Here is a 24215-nt window from a genome sequence, read left to right as displayed (position 1 = left end):
TTAAACAGGGTATATGCAGGAATCCTGAAGGTAATTTCAATACCTTTTAAGACTTTTTAATAGGGGTGTCAAAATTAATTGTTTCTTCGCTGCACCACAATGCAGACGTGGACTGTATCGGTTCAGTAATAATCATAACTGGTTATTATGTACTGACGTCATTTATCTCATATGTCACGGTAGCTTACTATGGCGAGGGAGGCAAGCGTGAGTATTTAAATTGTTCACTCCGTTTTAAATTCGCTGCTTGTGTTTGCTGGACAGTCTTTCACTGACACTTACAGCAGAAGCCCCTGTTTCACTGTTGTGGAGAAACTGAAAGTAAACTCCATTTCTCTCTCACTGTGGACCTTTGACCTGCTGTCATTAGGTAAAGTTTCCTCTCCTCTCTGCTGTTCTGCACAAGGAGAAAACTTGCTATGCATCTCCCAACAGAATAAAGAAACTCAAACCTGTTAGGAAAAAATGGAGGACGAGTAAATGATAACAGAACTTTCCCTTCAAACTGTGCAGGTACCAGGACTCTACACTTGAACAGACACCAGCAGATGCTACAATCTGACATCATTCAGAATAAGCCCCACGCATGTTTCGGTAATCAACACTTGTGCAACTTCTAAAATAAAAGCGTGTGGCATGTTCTCGGAGTTGCTCCTGATTTCCTTCCTTCTCCTCTCATCTCTTCCCCCAGTCCTGACCCACTTTCATCTCCCTTTGAAGAGAGAGTGACCCAGCAATGTCCCTGATGAGGATCCTATACTGTTCTGCCCCGCACTACCCCCACGTCACTGTATCCATAGAGACACGGGCCATGTAAATACATCCCATATTCCGCAGCATACAAGCCTATTGAGTGCTGCCATGTCAGGTCAAAGCCTGGGTGCAGGAGAGCAAATGAGGGTTACAACGTTCTCACAAAACAGGCCATAACAAACACTTCACTGAAAAAAATATCCATAAATTAGCAGTTTTCTGTATTTAGTGATTCATATTTTTATTTTTTTATGCTTTTGAATTGCATTACAGGACCTTGATCTTTCTTCCAACAAGTTTTAATCTTGAAAAGTTCCAAAAAGTGACTTTTATTAACGTTTTTAATAGTTTGCAGTGATCTATTGTCTGGGTTGGTGCTGTATATTACATTACAAAAACCTTAATAAACTGCCAGAACAATTTCTGTTATTTTACAGACTTATTTCTCTCTATATTATTTATTATATTATTTCAATGAGTGTTGGGCAGTAGCTTTGCTACTAGTGACGCTACTAGCTTAACTACATTTCTCAGTAGCGTGGCAGTAGCGTCACTACTTTCTAAATCAAATAGCTTTTCAGTAACAAAGCTATATTTTTAGTCAAGTAGCGCAGTAGCATCCACACAAGCTACATTTACCCAATGACTGTAAAAAATAAGGACGACGCAGCAGCGCCTTTTCCCATTGAACGCTTTAAAGGCAAAACACCTCGTGACGGGCACAAACTAATCGCAAAAAACTGCTGAAATTGGAGCCTGGGCATGCGCAGAAGGGCTACCAGATGGAACCAGAGGCGGAGCCAGAGAATCAATCTTCCAACCAAAAGCTTGTACATCAAATCAACCACGCACCCCGAATTGCTCATTTGACTGCCCGTATTCTGCACTATAATAGTGGCTCACTAATATAAATATAAGCTCTTACATTTAAAAACACATAATAATATACGATCTAAAAACTGTGATGTAAGCTGTTTTTAAGAATTTAATAAAAACAATATATGTCAGACTGCAGAAATAAAGGATCTTTCAAACACTCTAGCCTGAGTTAGACTAAGCTGAGCACAAAAAATATTTCTCTTATAACGGGTTGTTGGTATTTATTATCTTCACAGGCGTAGAAATATCCCTTGTAAAATATGAACAATAGCATATAAACAACACATACATTTTAGAAAGGTTTTTATTTTTAATTTGCAATCAACAGGACCCAAAATACACACCATGGACAGCTAATTTACCTTCATTTTAATGTTTATGTGGTGTTTTCAAATAAAAAGCCAATGGTAAATGGTATATATAAATTATAACATTTATAGCTCTGTTTGTTATATAGGATTCTTCTTCTAGAACATTAATATTTAATAACAGCAAATTCATTTCCCAGAGATGTGTTGCAGCTGGAAGGGCATCCGCTACGTAAAACATATGCTGGATAAATTGGCGGTTCACTCCGCTGTGGCGACCCCAGATTAATAAAGGGACTAAGCCAAAAAGAAAATGAATGAATGGATGAACAGCAAATTCAGTAGATTAACTCAAGAACATGCTGAAACTCAAAATGTCAGAGACGTGCTTTAGATCAAATTCAAATAACGTTACAGGAGATCAATGTGAGATTGGCTCAGTTTATCATGGTAAAATAACACAGAAATCGAATAATAACACTTCAATCTCCTCCCGAAGCTCTGACGGTCTACTTTGAGAATCTGTCAATCACAACTCTCAATCACGATGACACGCCCTGTTTTTATAGCATTAAATTACAAGCTAAAAACATACTCATTACAAAAATGAAGATCTGCGCCTATATCAGCTTGATAACCAGTGCCTTAATTGACCAAAACCATCTTTCTGGAAATTTCATTGCAAGTGTAATAAATATTTTTTTTGTGCTCTGTCAGTAACATGAGGAGGCGGGCTTTATGACTTGTACTGCAATCAGCCCCCAGGGGGCGATCTAACGGCCAGGAGTATCGCTAAAAAGCAAGCGTGTGGCACACTTGCATTTACCGAACGCGGATCAATAAGTGACAGCACCGACATTCACAGAGCTGTGAGGCCGGTGTCTAGCCGATAAAAGTAAATCCATATGATGGCGAGAATGACGATTTCTTCTTCTTCCTGTTTTATGTTGGTCGACAACAAACTTTTTGGTGTGTTACTGCCACCTCTCGCTCCGGTTGGTAATGTCGCCAACCAATTAGGCTAACGCAGGAAATTGGCTTGATGGAAAGGTGACTGAGGGAGTTATTTCTGAAGCAGGATTCCTCGTCACCATACTTCGAGAAGTACATGTTAAGATGCAATAATGTTAATTCTGATGCTGTGCTCAAAAAACTACACAATAGTGAAGTACTCACATAAATTTGTTATGGTACTTGGCTAAAGTACAGTATATGATACTTACTATTAATTGATAGTTACTAATGATGCTACATTATGTAGTGTAATTCATTAATAAAGAGTTGTAAATATATATACACAATATAATGCTCATTCCTAAATATTTCCCTTTACTATAAAATTACTATAGTATTTTAAATGTGTAACACCTGGTTTAACTGGATTTTTTGTGTTTGCTGTTATATACTATAATGTGTTTCTGTTTAGTACAGCGTATTATTTGCAGTAAATAACTGAACTATTCTGCCTCATATGTTTCATTGACAGTTTTATTGATCATTAAAATATGATTAACTTTGATTTAAGTTGCTTCAGTTTAAAAATAAAAATTGCAGAAAATAGCCTGGATGTAGCTAAGCTGCTTTTGCCAAGTAGCTTTTAGCTTGGCTTGCTACTTTCCCCAGAGGGTAGTTTTTAGTGTACTTAAGCTACATTTTAAGTAGAGTAGCTAATAGCTTAGCTCACTACATTTTTCAAGTAGCTTGCCCAACACTGATTTCAATCTACTAAAATGTCAATAAAAGTGGAATAAGATTTGAATTTAACATCAAAAGCCCACAGATCAAAGATCAATGTCCCATAATGCAATTCACAAACATAAATAACCAGAAAACACTTAATTTCTCTTATTGGTGGACAAAGTGAAATCATCACCCTCAAATAGGAACTCATAAGAATATTGTTTTGACAATTTTGTATAGTGAATTCTGCTTTACTGCTACAGACTTGGGGACATGTTGAAAAGCAAGAACTACTTTGCAATATGCAGTCCTACAATGAATTTAGATTGTAGCAATGGGACATGCTGAATGCTGAAAAGAAATGATACAAAAGTAACAACTATCACCAGTGTTGGGAAAGTTATTTGTAAAAGTAACAATCTTGAGTCACTTTTAAATAATAAATAAGTATACTTTGTTCATTTTTAAGTGAAGTAAAGTGTTACATTTGCACTTTTGTCAGGGTGCTTTCACACCTGTAGATTGATTGTTTTGTTTTGAAACAGGGATTAAAATTGGTCTAATGTTGCTCTCTTTGTTCTTGGTGCTGTTCACTTTCACACTGCAAAGTTTCTAAACGGACCAAAATAGCTAAAACAAGTCACGAGAGTAAACTCTCCTCACATTGGTCAGAGTTCCATGGTTTAATTTTCAGAGTCCCGCTCAGCTGCCATGTGTCCTTATTTTAATTCATGACGAGAAGCAATAAAACATTATAGGCAAAAAGCTGCCCTTTCATTATAGGCTTTACATTAACAGATATATTTACATTTACATTTAGCAGACGCTTTTATCCAAAGCGACTTACAAATGAGGACAAGGAAGCAATTCACACAACTATAAGAGCAGCAGTGAACAAGTGCTATAGAAAAGTTTCAGGTGTGTAAAGTCTAAGAAGCAAAGCATTAGTAAAAAAATTTTTTATTTTTATTTATTTATTTTTTTTGGAGAGAGAGAGAGAGAGAGAGAGAGAGAGAGAGAGAGAGAGAGGGCACAGTTAGTGGTATAGCCAGAGAGGCAGTTGCAGATTAGGAAGGAAAGTGGAGACTATAATAACAATAACAATATATATATATTATAATATATATAATAACAGATAAACCAAGACTGCAGTTTGGTCGATTTTAGTAACAGAAAAAAAAGCTGTCTTTAATAGTTAACATGCTTTCACTTTCATATTTGCCATGAAACACACATTTACGAATTGGAATGATGACAACCCCTCTCTAATCATCCAAGTTCATTGGATCGCATTGCTTTCTCAATACAATCGATTCACTCCAGAGTTTGTTTAATCGAGCTGAGACTACCTCATTCAAGCGATCTTGGACTGATTGTTTTGGCACAGATTTTATTTTATTTATTTGACATGGACATCACAGTTACACTGGACAACCAAATGCGATCAGAGTGCGATTGCTGGATTCACATATGCCAAATGAACTGCACTAACGGGAGAAACGCACCAGGTTCCGAAACAAAAGTCTAGGTGTGAAAGCACCCTTAGTTTTTTTTTTTCTCTTTTAATCTCGGCTGGGCTTAAGATTGCAAAATATTACTTTTTAAATTAACTTTTCCAAATATTAAGCTATTGCTACAAATATATTAACCCTAGTTAACAAGTTTATCAAACTACTAATAAACAGACACATTTTATGTAATTCAGTTAATATTTGCCTAGAGATACACAATAAACAATGTGAGGATGTTGAAGTGGGGAAATTCATGTGTAGGCCATCAGGGGTCTGTTGCAGCAGCAGTGCGTAAGTTAAAACGTAGCCTTGTTGCAACTTAAAGAGATGCTAAGTACTATATATTTTATTATCAACATACAGTCACATCTTGAAATGTTATACAAAAATATTTAAAATTATAATTAAACGAAGCGTTTGATTTATAACTTAAAAATCAAACGGTTTCTTGTAATGACAAAGCTGAAATATTATAAAATAGTTTACTTATTTCGTCATTACATTACTTTGCTGTTGTATATTACTTCAGAAATCACTTTAAATATACATTTTATCATGATCACTGTCAAAATAATTTGTGGTCATTAATATATGTTTGACAAATGAAATTATTTCTAGAGCGGCATTTAACAGAATTTCCTTTATTACAGCGGTCTTTACACTTGCTGTTGAAAAATTTATTACATCCTTACTGAATAAACAACAACAACAAAAATGTAAAATCTTACAGACACAAAACAAAAATAATAGCCTACTTGTGTTAATAGTGCAATAAAATAGAGGGCAACTAATATATGATGGCTAGTGGCTGATAAACAATGCAAATAAAAAAACAGTTAGTCGGTTATTAATTAATATTAAAATACTTCAAAGGCAATATACAGTAAAAAAAACAGCAAAAACAGTAAAATACAAGAAAAAACTATGACATTATTGACTGTGCTGTCCTTGTTCACTTTTGGATATTCGGATGTATATGAATGTGTATAACTATGCTTGCAGAGGCATGGTTATTTTGCTCTTGGGTGTTTACAGACCAACTGTGACCATTCCAATTCCAACTTGACTCTTCCAACACTTCACTCTCTCAGGTGTATGACTTTCTTTATTCTGTTTACCACAAAAAGATATTTTGAAGCAAGCTGAAAACCCGTAACCATTGAGTACCATAATATTTGTTTTTCCTATGGAGGTCAAAGGTTACAGGTTTTCACCTTGCTTCAAAATATCTTCTTGTGTGTTCAAACTGAAGGAGGAAACTCAAACAAGTTTGGAATAGGTGAAGGGTGAGTAAATGACGAAAATGACGTTTTTTTGGGGTGAACTATCCCTTCAATGAGGCATCAACAAACATGACAATCATTTTCAAACATCAGCCAAATAATCGGACAAGAAGATTACACATTATTCTAGAATAAATCTCTGGTGAAAAAACGTTCGATCCATTTTCTCTCTTGAATTGATTCTGAGCGTAGCTTTTACCAGCAGATGGCGCTGTATGCGCTACAAACTCTGCCTGCATCCAATTCCTTACAAATACCACTTAAGCCTAAAATAATCATTAATAAAGAGGTTTATTGCAAAAGCATAATTACAAGAGTGTTTACATTAATCTTATAGCATAAAATAATACTGAGATTCCTCGTCATCATTGGAGTGTACAACTAAAAACTAGCCTAGAACAGCCTAGATCTGCCGTAAAAAAAAAAAAGAGAAGAAGCTCAGAATCAATTCAAGAGAGAAAAGCGATGCATTTTAAACATCTCAAAATTGATGCTAAATTTAACTCTTGAACATTTTTGCCAGCTCAGGTCTAAAAGCGAATTAAACAACAAAAAAAAAAAAACGTTTATTTCAGGTTGTAAACACCTTTGAACAATTACTGGTCAGTGGTGATGTGCTCTAAGGTTCAACCATTTTTAACTTAATCTCCCGTGTCAGCTAGCACCTTTGACTTGTTGTATTGTGTTAGTAAAACAACATCATTTGCAGAAGTCTACAGTGGATATTGACATTCATACATGTACATAACTGTGGCTAAAGTGTTCAGAGACCAGATATGACCATTCCAGTATAGCAGATTATGAATAGCGGCCCGTACAAACAGAGGGACCTATGTGTATATACATGGATTTGGCTGCAGGATCATCATTTTGAACATATGCCAAATAATCTGACTAGTCTAACTATACATCTTAGTACATTCTCTAGAATAGATCTTTAAACAGTTTAAACAGATTTTTTTATAATCTATTGACTTGATAGTTTAAATATATAAAAATTACAATTAGGCAAGCAATGAGGCATAACAAGACCAGATAAAACCTGCAGACCTTTTTTACTACTTCTGCACAGAATTTTGTAAATAAAAAGTCAGCTGATTTACGCAAAATGAATTTGCAGTGTAAAATCTTGTATGTAAGGTTTACAATCAAAATCCCATTAGAACCACTTGTTTGGTAAGTAAAGCTACAGCAGGTCTCACATAATACATCCACTGAAAGACAGAAAAGATTATTTTACAAAATGTATTGTACACTCAATACATTCGAGTATACAATACAGAGACATTTTGCTGTATTGTTCAACTTGTTGCTTGTTCAAACTACCCGTTTAAAATGAGCTAAAACAACCCAATTCTTGTAATTTCTTTGGCCAATGTATTTGTTTTAGGTCCAGTCTACTTAAATTTGTAAACCATTAAGTAAACTAAATTAAGTGTTTTGTCTGGAGACAACATAAAGGAATTGTGTTGGTCCAACTACCTGGTTAGGGGAACAACAGAAGTTAGTCCAAGGCACTCGGAAAATGTGGAAAATTTAAAAATCCTTTATTCACATGGCTAAATCTTAAAAAACCTACGCGTTTCTGCAAGGATCTGCCTTCATCAGGGTAACAGTGATCAGGTGCGTCTAGAGTCTCTTTTGAGTACATTGACTCATTCCAACATCTCAACAACACTCAAATAATTTAACAAACAAAGTCAACTATCATCAATACTTCGGCATAGATAGAGGGTGACTTTAAACCATGCACAGACATACAGAAAAATATGCTTAAACATGGCATGTACATACATACGTCCGAACACACATATTTACATGTGCACATACATATATATACACACACATACACGTATAAAGACATATACACATAAGAAAACACTTACACATTCTACGATATATGATGATAATCTGTGGACCATCTATAGAAAAGCTGTTTTACAAGAAAGAAGAAAAGCCTAATTCACCATTTAGACCTGGAAATCTGGTTGCTTTTAATGTATAAATGCAAAAAGTCTCTCTATTTTAATCTTTTTATCCCGTCTCCTCCTCTTGTAGAATAATAAATATGTTCAATACCAACTATTTTCAATGAACTGGGATTGCCATGACCTTGACTTTTATAATGTAGGGCCATAGTACATTGTGAGTTACAGGTACATATCGCATTACCTGGTTAGGGGATTTGTAATTCCCAGCAAGTCTTCAGTGTCTAAACAACTAAATAAATAGATTGAATAATGGGCTTGAAAATCTGGGGATTTCTGCACACGCAGATATGCAGGGTTGCTTCATGTTCATTCATGTTTTAGTTACTTTAACACATTTAATTAGAACATAATACAATTAAGTTGTCAAAAAATAAGTAAACCTTCAGAATTGTGCTGTTTAAGCTCATTTTAAATAAGATTGTAAATAGTTTGAACAAACATCAATAATCATGCTTTTAGTGTATAATACACACTCCATGTTAAGCAATGGTGCTTAAACAGGACATCACAATTTGTTACAGATTAATTGCAAAAAAGCTTTAGAAAGAATAATATTTAAGAATGCGGCAGCCCAAAAACTAATATCAACAGTTATAATAGTTTAGTTTACAATCAGTTTTAATAAACAACAGCAATAAAATACTGCTTTTTTACCAACAAATGTATTGAACGTTGTGGTCACGTCATGCACTTGACTTTAAATGACTATTCTCTCATGGAAGAGGGATTTGCACGGGATGGATAAAGATTACTAAAATGATGAAGAAAAGTCTATTTTGGGCGCAGCTCATAACATCTTTATCCCATCCAGCTCCACCAATGACTTTGTCGCTCTCTCGCTGACACACATACACACATCCATCTTTACACCTTTCTGTTTCGTCTTTGCGCTGAATAGACCATCCATTTATCTTGATTTATCGAGAACTCTCTTCTCGCGGTTTATTCTACCTCCTTGTTACCTTTCCAGACTTCGCTTCTTCATACGTTCAAACTCATTCACCCTCACACTCTCTCTCTCTCTCCATCTCAGAGCTGCGTTAAGCAGGTCAGCAAGGCAGGGATGCTGAGAGGGAAAAAAGATCACCATGAAGATGAGCAGCTCCTTCTTATCACACACACATGCACAGAAGATGCTAAAACAGACAGGCATACAGAGAGAAGTCCTACTGATCAAACTTATGCATGCATCACAATGACTCTGGATCTGCAAACAGGATGCTTAGAAAGGCCCGGTTACTTCAAGCTTGCTTCTAGGGCAGTGCAATATGACGATATATATTGTACAGACAAAATAAAAAGTGTATCGTTTCATATTTTGCTTTGTCCTTTTGTTTCACGATGTCACTAACTTCAATATTAACTGCAATATTACAGTGATGCAAACAGAAGCGTGAATAACAGCATTGGAAGAAAGTTGCAATCTTCGAAATAAGGATTGCATTTTTTTGCGTGTCGAGCAAAGATTAATCGCTATCAATCACATCCAAAATAAACGTTTTTTTAAACATGATATGTGTGTGTATTATATATTATGTATATGTGATACATGCATACATAGGCTGCATTTACACTGCAGATCTTGATGGTCAATTCCGATTTTGTGACTGTATCTGATTTATTTGATGACCTGCTTACATCATCTTTTAAAAGTGACTCGTATCCGATCGCCTGCATTTACAAAGGCGCAATGACCAGGAAAAAACAAAACAGGCGCTGACTAACAGCTGATAATTAAAGAGTGCTCTTTTCTCTATTCCTGTATGTAATCTGTTCCCAGCTTTTGACAAGCTGTTTTACTATAGTTTATGACAGAATGGTTCTCATTTGTCCATCTTCTTTTGATATTTTAAACCTTTAGGTATCTTAATGTAATCCCCATGGCGGGATTTATGCATGTGATGTATGCACTAGTTTTATATTAGTTTATATTGGTTACGTTGTGGACATTACACTCTCTCGCTCTCGTTAACATGCTTAAATACCTGTGCTATATGACAATATAAAAGCTGTTTAAGTCCTCGTGTGTGAGATTTAAGGTTTGGGACTCTGCTGAAGTCTATTCTGAAAAGAAAGTGTCAGACTTGACGTCATTCGCTATGGTTTCTAATGACACGCGACTCGCATTGACAGGTGAAAATCCGATCTACCTGCTTACACTGCAGACACGAGGGCACAGATCCGATTCATATCGGATAAATTTACACATATGAACAAGGCCTGAATCTGATTTGAGTAAATCAGAATCCATGTGATTTGTTCTTGCTTACACGAACATGGACCATATCCAATCTGTGCCATATGGGGGAGAAATTAAAAAAAACAAAAAAATGTAATTTCGGAATTGAGTCACTTGAACAGTGCAGTGCAAATGCGGCCATAGAAACAAAACTATGCAAAACAATTTTGTTACATAGATAATTACATTTACATAGAATTTGTAATATACCGTTGAAGAATTATTAGCCCCCCTTTGAATTTTTTTTCTTTTTTTAAATATTTACCAAATGATGTTCAACAGAGAAAGGAAATTTTCACAGTATGTCTGATAATATTTTTTCTTCTGGAGAAAGTCTTATTTGTTTTATTTCAGCTAGAATAAAAGCAGTTAAAAAAATGTTATGAACTTTCGACAGAACAAACCATCGTCATACAATAACTTGCCTAATTACCCTAACCTGCCTAGTTAACCTAATTAACCTAGTTAAGCCTTTAAATGTCACTTTAAGCTGTATAGAAGTGTCTTGAAAAATATCTTGTAAAATATTATTTACTGTCATCATGGCAAAGATAAAAGAAATCAGTTAATAGAAATTAGTTATTAAAACTTTTAAGTTTAGAACTGTGTTAAAAAAAATCTCTCTGTTAAACAGAAATTGGGGAAAAAATAAACAGGGGGCTAATAATTCAGGGGGGCTAATAATTCTGACTTCAACTGTATATATTTTATATGTCTAAATATAAATAAACATTTCTCAAATATATGCATGGATGTGAGTGAGCATATATACATTTATACAACAGTTCAGTCTGGTTCATGAATCTGATTGGCTTATAGCAGTGCGAAATTCTGCAAAAACCAGCACTCATACAGCCTCTTCACCCTTCACTTTTGTGTATTACTCCTCCCACATACAGCAACAACCAGAGGACACTCTACAGTTTGACAAATATTGCTGCTGCTGGACAACATAATGTACTTTTGAGGCTTTTTAGTCAAGAATGTAGTTGTTTATAATGCAACTATGCAGTTTATTTATAAGAATAGTGCCTATTTTAAAATATTTATAATTTCTGAGAGACAGTGCGTTGAGTAGAGCAAAGACAATTGACATATCCATACACAAGATGGCAAAATAGTCTGCATGAAAAACCCAGCGTAATTTCAAACTACAGCTGATCAAATCATTATAAATCTGATAAGTGACTTTTTAAGTCCATCTCTCTCTTTTGTATGTTGTAGTGCTGCATTTATACCATAGTAAGTGTAGTGTGTTGAGTGCGAGATGGGACTCGCATATTAGGAATGTATGTATTTTGTGTCGAGTTACTTTTTGGTTGGCCATCTGTTTGTTTCTAATCAGTTTCCTGTTTTCACTATACAGACTAGTAAACAGAAAGAAGAAATGCCTGCATGCGTTTATCATTTTTCCTTGTCACAAACACAACAGTAATCTGGTAGTGTTTGCATTGCTTTGGCTTTTTCGGGGGTTAATTATTGTGATCTCCTGATTGTAACAGAGAAATACTGGGAAATACTCTGTAGACTGATGGCATTTCATGCTGTTCAGCCTTACAATCTTAAAATGTGAGCAAATCACGTGTTTTGTCATCACTTTAGACATTACGAGAGAGAGAGAAATATTATGTCAAAACAAACCTTTATTTGGATGCGATTCATTTTGCAGAGCTCTATTTTTTTACATAGGACCGGTATTGATTAGTCTTAGAAAAGTGTTTTATATTTTATTAATATTATTTTTGATTGCTACAAATATCAAACATTTGCTCTGAAGGTCTAAATAAAATAAGAAATATGATCATGCAAAAATGAGCACATTTCACTTTAGAATAAAAAAATGTATTAGTTCTTTACATGTGGTCAATATATAAAAGCTATTGATTGATTATATTTACTATATCGTGGGGTGGCACGGTGGCTCAGTGATAAGCACTGTTGCCTCATAGCAAGAAGGTCGCTGGAGTCCTGGCTGGGTCTGTTGACATTTCTGTGTGGAGTCTGCATGTTCTCACCATGTTCGCGTGGGTTTCCATGTGCTCTGGTTTCCCCAAGAGTCCTAAGACATGCTGTATAAGTCACTTGGCAATCCGCTGCATAAAACATATGCTGGAATAGTTGGCGGTTCATTCCACTGTGGCAATCTCTGATAAATAAGGGACTAAGCTGAAGGTAAATGAATGAATGAATACTATGTATATCGTAATTACTTGTGTCGTGATATGAGATTTCTGTAGTATCGCACAGCCGTACCTGCTTCAACAATCACTGCTCACAGATATTCATGGACAAGTATTGTATAAAATAACCCACATATCTAGATTAGGTGTGAATGTAAAATCTGGGAACAAAAATATGATGTCAGAGAGTTACTAAAGCATGTTGCTATGCAGTTGCTAAGGTCTCCTGAGTGGTTACTATGGGATTGCTAGATGGATGCTTGAAGGTCCGAGTCTCCACAAGTCTCCATGGCTTTGTTCACACACTGCAGGGCAAATCTGATTTGATCTTGATCAGATTTTTCTTTTTTTTCTGTTCGGCCTGCAGTAGCTTTTTCCAGCAGATCTATTGTGGTTATACCAAGTTAACAACACAAAATGTGTAGATTCACCATTTATGAAAGTGAATTGGAGAATCTCATCTCATGTGATGTGATGTGATTCAGACTACAAAAACAGATTTAAATTTGACATGAAATGTAGGGATGTCCAGATCCGATCACGCGGTTTCAGACTCGATCGGAATCGTACGTTACCTCCAGAGGACTCAAATATATAACATCTGTATTTATGCGGTGACACAAAGTTACACCTCTTTTTTTCACTTCACACAGAAACAGCAACACATGCGGCATGACATCACTTTGTTACAGAGACGCTATTGGTTAAACACTGGAAAAGTAAAACACGGAAGGAGCTTAAAGCAGAAGGAACGAGTATGTCAGCGGTCTGGAGGTATTATAAAGTTGATGACGACAACATTGCCATAGTAAACTGTAAGATATGTAAACTTGGGATTGTCTGCTGGGTATTTTAAATTGAGGTGCTACTTGTTTTTAAATTACATTTTTTTCTATTTACTGTTGCACTAAAGTCCAAAAGTGAATAATTCATGTTAATTATTACTTGATTGTTCAAGCTACCTCACAGAAGTGCGGAGTTGTTTTATAAACAATATATTTATAATTATAATGAACTGTATATAATGAACATTAACTACGTATTAATATTAAATAAAAAATAAAGAACATCCTGGATCTCTTTCTTTGCTCATCTTTTTTCTTTTTTATGTATTATAGAAGTTTTGGATCAGGTTTTCAGTATCGGTAGATCGGTGAAGGAGCAGTATCAATAGATATTGAGCAGACAGTCTACTTATACTCAAATGGACCATCAAAATAAAGTGTTACCCTATTAATACTACTCAGCAGGGGGGGGTCAAGATGTTCGTAAAAAGGGAAGATATTTTGAAAAATGTTAGAAACCTGCGACCACTGCCATCCAAGGTAGGAATAAAGAAAAAATAAATACAATAAAAGTCAATGGTTACAGGTTTAGGCAAGTCACAATATATTGACTTATCGCACAACAAATGGACACGAGCTCATTCATTTTTGGTGATGCAATTGTATCACCCATACATACAACTATTCTAGCAACATTTTAGCAGATTGTGCAACATCTCTATTGGAGGTGTCAGTGTCAGTATAGTTTAAACACCATAGTATTTACTATAAATTACTATAGTATACTTTAATGTGGGTGTCTTGACAACTGAAATTAGATCTAGTAGCAGATATCGCAGCCTCTGTTACTTTTTACCTCGCACTTTTTTGTTAACATTTATCATTATTTATTTAGGATATGCTTTTTCACATTCTGATTCCAATGGCTAATTATTAAATTGTTAAAATGACTATAATTAAATTAAATATTCTTAAGAATAAAATATTATGCATTCTTTGGAAGAGTGTATTTGCCTTATGATGCTTTTATATTGTCATTCAGGCATTATATTATGAGTGGCATAAAATGGTCTTAAAATGACAAAAATATTGTTTATCGCAATATATATTTGGTGCAATATATTGTACAACAAAATATAGATATTATACAGGTTTATACAGGTTTCCAGCATTGCTCAAAATAAATAATTTTGTGTTCAACAGAATAAAGAAACAGCGAAGGATGAGTAAATAATGACAGAATTTTCAGTTTTGGGTAGGGTTGCACGATACTGGAATTCGGGTACAAATCGATACTGACATTTTAACAACGTCCATTTCCAGCTAACATTTGAGCATGTTCTTAAACACTGTTGATTTGCCATTGTGTTCACGTGCTCAACAGAAATAACTGTGATTGGCCGTGAAGCTCATCAGTTCACAGAACTCACTGCTGTTTACTGAGTGTAACCACAGATACAGGCACACTGGAGCCTTTTAAAGCCACGATTAATCGGTGGCTTGCTTGTATGTCAGTTTATAGACAAACCAGCTGATCGACGTGACTTTGAAATGTTTCAGTGTCCCTTTATCTGTGGTTACACTCAGTAAACAGCGGTAATTTTGGTGAACTGATGACCTTCACGGCCAATCACAGTCATTTCTGTTGAGCACGTAAATACAATGGCAAATCAGCGGTGTTTAGGAACACACTCAACAGCGCTCAAATATTAGTGAGAAATTGACGTTTTTAAAATTTCAGTATCGACTGGTTACAAATACAGTTTCGTGGCTACCCTAGTTTTGAGTGAACTATCCCTTTAAGAGTGTACCATTCAGGTATTGAAGCAAACTTCTAGAAGAACAAAAACAAACTTTTATTTGAGTACATTAGGGCCTTAAAGATGAAAAATCGCCCAAAAATGAAAATCACCTCATCATATAAACTCAAAAAATAACTTGCCAACACAATTCTTGAGAATTGTTTTATATTCAATATACTGAAATTTGTAAAAACAATCGAGTCAACTTAATTTGTGTTGGGAAAACATGAAGGATTTGTGTGGAACCCAGCATTTTTTATTTACAGTGTATTCTCCCTCTTGTGGTTTTAAATCTTTGAGTTTCTTTTGTCTGTTAAACCCAAAAGAAGATATTTTGAAGAATGCTGTTACCAGTCAACTTCCATAATAGGAAAAAAAAAGTTACTATGGAAGTCAATGAGTGCCAGCATTTATCAAAATATCTTCTTTTGTGTTCAACAGAAGAAAGAAACAGGTTTAGAACAAATAAAGGATTGTAAATGATGGCAGAATTTTCATTTTTGGATGAACCATCCCTTTAAGAGTTTGTATAGCTGTGTAGCACCTTGAATGTCTAGATATCTAGTCAGTGATGTGCATTGCTCAAACATACAGGGTTTCTGGTCTTAGTCTCCTCAAACACTGACCAAGACTGCATCATGTAGAGGTGGAGACTAGACCAGAATGACTCACTCATACACACTACTGCTGCTAAGGGGTACCTCGGCCAGGCAGGGTACTCTTTGATATGTGATTGCAGTGGTCAAGACAGTGCAGAGAATGGACATAAACATTCTCCTCACAATGAAAAGAAAGCATCAACATTACAACCTGTACTACACTTTAAATCAAGTCTCATCTGCTCTAGGGCTGCACGATATTGGAAAATTTTAACATTGCGATATTTTGTTATTCTGCGAGAATATTTGGAAACGATATTTAATGGTAGATTGATTGGGATGATTCTGTAGGTTAGTGCATCTGCGTATAATCTAACAAACAATCTACAAAAACACAATACAATAAAGAAAAAGGTATAATAGGTTTTCTGCAGGTTTCACCAAGTCAAATTTAAGACATTTTAAGACCTTTTTAAGACATTTATGAAGATCGAAACCATTTTATTTTAGTTATATCATTTATACATTCATTTTATTTTCGGCTCAGTCCCTTTATAAATCTGGGGTCGCCACAGCGGAATGAACCGCCAACTTATCCAGCATATGTTTTACACAGCGGATACACTTTGAGCTGCAACCCATTACTGGGAAACATCCATACAAACCCATTCCCACACATACACTACGGACAATTTAGGTTACCCAATTCACCTATAGCGCTTTTCTTTGTGGGGGAAACCGGAGCACCCGGAGAAAACCCACGCCAAAATGGGGAGAACATGCAAACTCCGCATAGAAATGCCGAGACTCGAACCAGCGACCTTTATTCTGTGAGGCGATTGTGCTACCCACTGCGCAACTGTGCTGCCACTTAGTTATATCTTATATATTAAATTTTAAAATGTCAAAACAAGCAAAATGTAGTTAAAATATTTACAAAACTATAATAAACTAAATTTATGCAAATAAAAGTTATTGTAACAAAGATAATTATACCATATTGCATATCGGTAAATAGAAAAAGTAACAATAATTCATCAGGTCTCAATGAAGTTTGATGCATAAGTTAAAATATACCTTAATATCTAATACTTCTTGCTAAAAGAAAATAGGCCAATAAACCATGTTTATTTAAAATGTTTATTATGATAAGTTGTATTATAAAATTTCAAGGTAAAAATAATGAAAGCTTTTTTTTTGTTTCTCTAATATTTCCAGCCAGGTTTTAATGAACTTGCAATTTTGTAACTTGCAATAAATACTGCTTGTAAACTCGTAAACAAACACTTTTGATCAGTTCGTGGCATCCTTAGTGGACAATAAAGAAAATAAAGTAAAGTAACAGTAATCAGGTGCAGTAATTGAATAATAAAATAAGTCAACAAAATTAATTGTTATTAAACGTTACAAACGGTACAATTTCTTATGCCTGAATTTTTAAAAATCATTATACTGTCATAGACCTCAAAAACTCGCAAATGATAAATTATAATTCAGCTTGCGATCATGTGACTGTTGAGAATGATCATATTACGATATCAATGCTGATACGATATATTGTGCAGCCCTAATCCATTCTTTTGCAAAAAATATATATCATAAAAGTTGGTCTAAATACAAGAGATCATTTCCATAGTAGCTACACCATCTGTGCTTTTAGGATTTAACTTTCCATTTATCCTAACCACCATCAAAAGTCACCAACACCTAGCAAAATTACTGCTACTAGCCTCTCCTGTACCCATAATATCCACCAAGCCAGTTCAGGATCTACAAAGCCACCGTGTGTGCTTTTCATTATCAATTTATGAGCCACTGGAAGCTGAAGGAAAACTACATTTAGAAGGGACAGGCAGCAACAGTTTATGGAAGGAGGATTGGAGGAAGCCATGAAGCTGACTAGGACACTGTAAACCAGAAGTCTGTTCTTATGTGCCTCTTTTTTACAGGCGGCAAACTTTACTTTTGCTGTCTCACTGGGTCAAAAAGACCTGAATTAAACTGGGGTCCTGCAATGTGACTCCGATCTGAAGGATTGAATCTGCAAAAATCATCACCAATGTTTTAGCAAATGACACCATGAATGATCCATTCAGCTCATGCTCACTGACAACTCACGTTAGGGCTGAGGGATTTGACAAAAACCTAATATCACAATACAATCATCATCGCATATCCTGATAAAGATGTAGTCACGATAAAGTAGCATTTCTGTAAATTTAATCAATTAATAGTTTATATATATAGTTTATATACCACATGTAAAGAAATATTTCATTTTAACATTTAAAGTATATATTCGAGGCAGCACGATGGCTCAGTGGTTAGCACTGTCGCCTCACACCAAAAAAGTCACTGGTTCGAGTCCTGACTGGGCCAGTTGGCATTTCCGTGTGGAGTTTGCATGTTCTTTCTGTGTTGGCATGGGTTTCCTCCGGGTGCTCTAGTTTACCCCACAGTCCAAGACATGTGGTACAGGTGAATTAAACTAAATAGGCTGTAGTGTATGATTGTGTGTAAATGTGAGTGTATGAGAGTTTCCCAGTACTATATTGCGGTTGGAAGGGCATCCACTGTGTAAAACATATGCTGGAATAGTTGTGGGTCCATTCCACTGCGGTGACACCTGATAAATAAGGGATTAAGCCTAAAGAAAATTAATGAATGAACGAGGTATTTATTTGGCTTTTCAAATAACACCTGATTACAGGTCCAACTTTACATTTTCAGTTTCACTTTCACTTCCGAGTGCGGCTCATGGCTGCTGTCATTGTGAGAAAAAACACATACATGCAAATCAAACCTCCTGCACGGCCCTCAAACGATCACTCTGTGCAACAAACTGAACGTCTACAACTTCATTACCTGTCATTCACAGCCTATGCAGGTTCTGTTCACTAAAGTAGGCGTCATGCGTGCACGCGCGTGTTCTCAGTAGTAAACAAACAGCTGGCGGTCAGTTAATGTATGATTTTGCGGCTACAAATTCATCATTACATAAAGACAGAAAGGACATTTTTGGGTGAATTATACCTTATAAATACAGTATGGGACACTTTTAACAACATTTGAAGGTGTTCATGTTCCTGTGAACACTTGTGCGACTGCCTTGCTTCTCTCCTGACCTTGAAAATATAACAATATGAAACAATGACAGATTTTTTATTTTGTCTATTAGATTATTTTGATGAATGTAAACAAAAACAACGGTCCCAATGTATGTCTTGTTTTACTTTTTTTTTATAGCTTCCGAGGATTAAAAGAGTCAAATATTGATAAATAATGCTATAATAGCTGTTTTAACATTGAGTTGTGACTGAATCGCTCCTTGTTACAGTTATGAAATAGTTTGATAAGCAGGAAATGTTCATGGGCCAAACACATGACCACATTGAAATGGTCTATATGATATATATTGTCATATTACACAGCTCTAACTTACTTAAAAAGTCTAGAATTGGTCAACCTGGCAGTTAACAAACATGTACACTAGTTTTACAGTTTATATGACTGTCTAAAATCAACACTATTAAAAAAAAAAGAAAGAAATCATGATTCAATGGTGAATACGTCTCAAAATGACCTTTACTGCCAAATGTGCAGGACACCAAACTGCTAGTACTCAAGACGTTGAATGAGTTTGCCGAAATGCTGGTAAACGCCTTTAACTACAATCCCTTACGAGACAAAGCAATTAATGTTTAAAATGGAGGCTGTAAACGTTGCTCCATTTCCCGATGCAATTTCCTCGCAAATGCCTCAATTTAATATGTAAATGAATTACGTGGCAGTGGATCTCCTCAAATGAACTTACTTTTGCTTCAAGTCAATGAAAGAACTTGAGCCTGGTCACCATTTAGACAATGACGAACAATAAGACAGGTTTATACTTACTTTATACTTTAGATGTGCACAACTTTAATAGTCTGAACAATCTCAGGTGTGAATGCTTACTATTATCATCCACCAAGCCACATGTTGACCCCATACACAAGCCATGCTTTTAGAGGAAAAGTTTGTTAGGAGCCACATCCAAATCGATGTGTTAGGCTATATGCCATCTGATGAGTGAAGGGATTTGTCCTGATAGAGTAAGGGCAAAGTCACACAGGGACAGACGGACAGAGAGAAAGAAAAACAACAACTTTCTGACTCTAGCATTTATCATTTACACAGCAAGAACAGTGCTTTCTAACATTTGGAAGAGCAAACAGTTTTAGCTGTTCATCAAAGAAGTCGGAGGCATACATAAACTTGCAGACAGTATATGAAGTGTGTATTTGTCAGTGTATGTTTGTGCATCCTCTCCTCCCTGAGCTATCAAATTTAGGAGTATGTTGTGGGATGAATGGGGAATACTGCCTCAGGTGGTCTCTGAAAAGACTAACAAGCTTGTGTCCATCCCTGTTTAGTTAATGTCAGCTACAGGATATGAGAGAGTTACCATTAACGGCTTACAATGCGGGCTAATATCAAATAAGAATTACTTGCTGAGCAACTTTTGTTTTACAAATGACATAATATTGTGGGTATTTGAGGCAACATGTTCAGTTGCGTGCTGTATGTCTTGTGTTCGTGTGCTTCTAAAGTTTAAAGGTTAAAGAGCAAGAGCTTCGCAAAATCTCACAAACACCTAATGTAATGCATTTGGCATCCCATAGAAGGAGGCTTTTTATTAAATTAAGGAACTCCACAGTGGGTTTACAGTCATTGCAAGATTTCGTACAAAGAAGTTAGTTAGTCTATTCACAGCCCCGTGTCACTCTGCCACGGACACCAAAAGACATCCAAAAACAGAGACCGTCACACATAAATATAAAAGAGGCCTAAAATCAAAAAGAAACTAGAGAGGGCAGATTAATGCATGCTCAAAGCAGATGTTTGGCACTAAAATGCATGAAAACGAGAGAGATAAAGGAGACACTATTTTAAGGGACAGGTGGCTCCAAAATTGAAACTTAAAAGTACTGTGCATCTGAAAAGATGTCAATCTATTATGCATTTTTTGTATATATTTAACTTTAAGTGAGAAAACGGATAGCAGAAAGTAGTTTCAACTAGACTAAATCACAGATTCACCTACAACCCAAATGATTCCACCCATTTTGTTCTGAAAAAAAAAAAAAATCTACCTGGTCTTTAACAAAAGGTGGAATCCAATTTAATACATTCATAATATGCATGCTTAGACCATTCCCAAAGGTGACAGAGTCTAATGATTCAGTAAGAAGGCTGATCGAGATGGCAACATGCAAAAGAAGAACAGAAGCACAAAGTGTGTCCATTTTGAACCGGCATTGCTACTTCAGCACCACAGCAGAAGCCTTGCAGAAAACGCTATGGAGATGAGGGGTGTAGGCATAGCCAGATTTATCCACACATACTGGGCTAAATAGTGATATGGGTAAATGTGCCACATCCAAATGTATTTTAGAAGTGGACAGTAATAAGAATCGATCATATATCTTCACCTACAAGCAACATGCTCGTGCACGTATGAACATTAGGAAGAAAATTGTAACGTCACCCTCTTTATGGAGATGCCTGGAATAAAGTCGCGATTTAACTGGCAAAATGTGACCTAGGATGATCTTATGGTTTGCAAAACGGTAAATATGTTAACGAATGCACTGAAAACCAACACGATATCTGTCAGATTTCAGTAGCTTTCAGGCATTCTGTGCACAAGATTTGCATCCCATGCAACACCGCAGTTTTGCATTAATGTAATTGTGGCCGACCTAATGCTCTGAGATTTTCCCCTCTTTTTTTCCTTTTAAACAAGCATTAAATGACGACTGGGTGTCTAAAGCAAACGTGATGGGCTAACCTGACTCATCAATCTGAGTAATGAAAAGCGATAATCGAAAGATGCATTGAAGGTCTTATAATCGAACATGTTCATGGGTGCATGGCTGCAAAAACGCGATCCATGCAATGGATTTGACCGATGCTTATTTTGCACATATATCACAAAATAAGCGGTTTAGCAGTCGTAATGGTTGGGGAAAGATGTAGTGCATGGTTTTAATCATTGCAAATCACATCCACTGACAAGCAACCTGGCTACCATGAGTCGAGCCGCTGCTCTCTGGATGGCACCGGGAGGATAACGTTTAAACACCTGCCCATGGTCTTTTGCATCTGACCCAGTTTACATGAAGTAACAAGCCGTATTTATATATACACACACGTCCCTACTCCCTCCCCATTCCCCTGCCCAAAGCCCCGGCCTGTGAATCAGGCATCTTCGGGAACACGGTGTCTTGCGGGAACCGGCTGGGAGCATCTCGTTAAAAAGACACGTTAGTAGTTAAGAAACCAACTGTAGTCTTACCTCAGCTTCGTGTCCAGCTTCCCGAAGCAGCCATTACCAGTATTCCTCCTCTACCGTCCGAACCTCCGCCACACAGGTACCGGGGCGGACAGAAAAACCGGCAAAACGACCCCCCTCCCCCCGAACCGCCACCCCTTCGGACGGGTTGCTGCGATCGTCTTCCGAAAAAGACGAACCGCTCACGCTGTGGTCTTGTAGAGGCTCTACAATCCCCCTTCAGCACATTTGTTTGTATTTTCTCAGTCCCCCAAAAGCACGGACGAGCGTGGCGGCGGCGGCGTCTTCAAACCCCCGGCGCGGCCAACCGCCAGTCCGGTGAACAGCAGTACATGCAACCGTGACAGCCGCCTGTCGGTGCTCCGCGATATTCCGCCTTATCGTGGTGTCTCCTGGTGCTCGTTCAGAAGCAGCTCGTGGTTAACGTTAGTGCTGGAGCGGGTCTCGGCGGCTAGCGCTCAGGCTAACCGCGCTCACATCGCCCAGCAGCGGCAGTGTAGTGGCGGCGCGCTCGCGGTGCTGTTGCAGCAGCAGAGAGGGGGTGGAGGGGTGAGAAGAAGAGTGATTAAATGAAAAAAGGAAAAAGAAAGAAAAAACGGATGAACTAAAAACTGGGGTTTCTTCGTCGCACCGCGCTGTGCATTCGCCAGGGACCCCCCCTCACTGCCCGTTAATCTCGGATCGGCTCCGCGGCTGCTAGTCGCTGGAGAGGGTCTGCACGGTAAAGCGCGTCCCCGCTACAAAGCGCGCTCGCTTCAGTGTGTGTGCAGTGTTCACAAAATGGCCGCCTAAACAAACCCGACAACGGGCTGCACCCAGCGGCTGTTAGCGTGATATGCCTCGGCATTTGCCTGTGCAGGGAAGGAAAACGATGCGTTTACGGGAACAATAATTTAGAAAACGAGCAATGGAGTGGCTTTTTGGCCCGCTTCGAGCAATTACAAAGTGTTAGGTTGCTTGAAGCCAAGGCAAAATTAACAATGCCGAGGCAATGTAGAGGTGAAGTAGCTTGACTTACAGAGCTAACCGGAGACCACCATAAATGGTTATGATGACTAGGAAAACTTATCTTAATTTAGCACAATATCTGTCTTTTAGCACAACAGGTGGCGGGACTGTGAAAACTTTTTCTGATTAATATTTTGGGGCTTAACACGAGCATTACTTTAGGAAAAAGTCAAATTTCAGTGTTTTGGTGCTTAAAGAATGGGATTTAACAGCAATAGTGGGATAACACGTTGTCATCCTTTTAAACATCCCATATAACATTTCTCCTTAGCCAAAGAAATGAACGCTCTATTAGTGAAAACTGACACTAGACTTAAAATGCTTAAAAATATCTGTTGCATAGTCACACCGTGCACGCGCCTAATCAGAATAGTGGGGTACGCGCTCCTTCAAGAAGAGTTTATCAAAAAGGGGGTCATGCAATGGATGTGAAGCTGATTAAGTTATCTAAGGTCTTTATATACATCCTCTTTCATCACTATTACACGAATTCCTCTGTTTCAGATCGACGGCACCATTTGAAACAGTCGGAATGTGTCATGTGGCAATGGGATAAAAACACAAGGTCACAAATATGACCAACTCCCCCCACACAAGACATTCACACCAAACATATTTATAGGTCTGTATTGTTCATAACCTTTCTGTCGCATTGTAAGCGTCTCCTACGTGTGGGGGAGTTTTGTGGGAACGATTAGACCGAGCGCGAAATTGACTCTTATATTTCCCCCCTCTACAGTTTTTATACATGTTTGAGTCCAGCCGTATTTATACCAAAACAGAAACTATGCGTGTAAATAAAAGATGAACTAAACGAAGCGTCAGGTCAACCTAGGTTACTAAAATTTAAACACGCAGGAAGT

The 24215-nt window shown here is 36.9% G+C and overlaps 1 protein-coding gene across 1 annotated transcript in view; it reads right to left on the bottom strand.

Moving 5' to 3' along the window:
• dyrk1b (dual-specificity tyrosine-(Y)-phosphorylation regulated kinase 1B) overlaps nt 1-23321 on the bottom strand; it is a 75667-nt gene extending 52346 nt beyond the window's left edge. Inside the window, exon 1 of the mRNA XM_056475668.1 lies at nt 22348-23321. The gene's annotated coding sequence lies outside the window, so the exon portion shown is untranslated. The remainder of the gene's footprint in view (nt 1-22347) is intronic.
• Between the last annotated feature and the right edge of the window lie 894 nt (nt 23322-24215).

Source organism: Danio aesculapii, chromosome 16 (assembly GCF_903798145.1).
Source record: "Danio aesculapii chromosome 16, fDanAes4.1, whole genome shotgun sequence".
In the NCBI taxonomy this organism is placed as follows: domain Eukaryota; kingdom Metazoa; phylum Chordata; class Actinopteri; order Cypriniformes; family Danionidae; genus Danio; species Danio aesculapii.
Note: the sequence above shows the minus strand (reverse complement) of the source record. Positions and strands in the feature narration are given on the sequence as shown.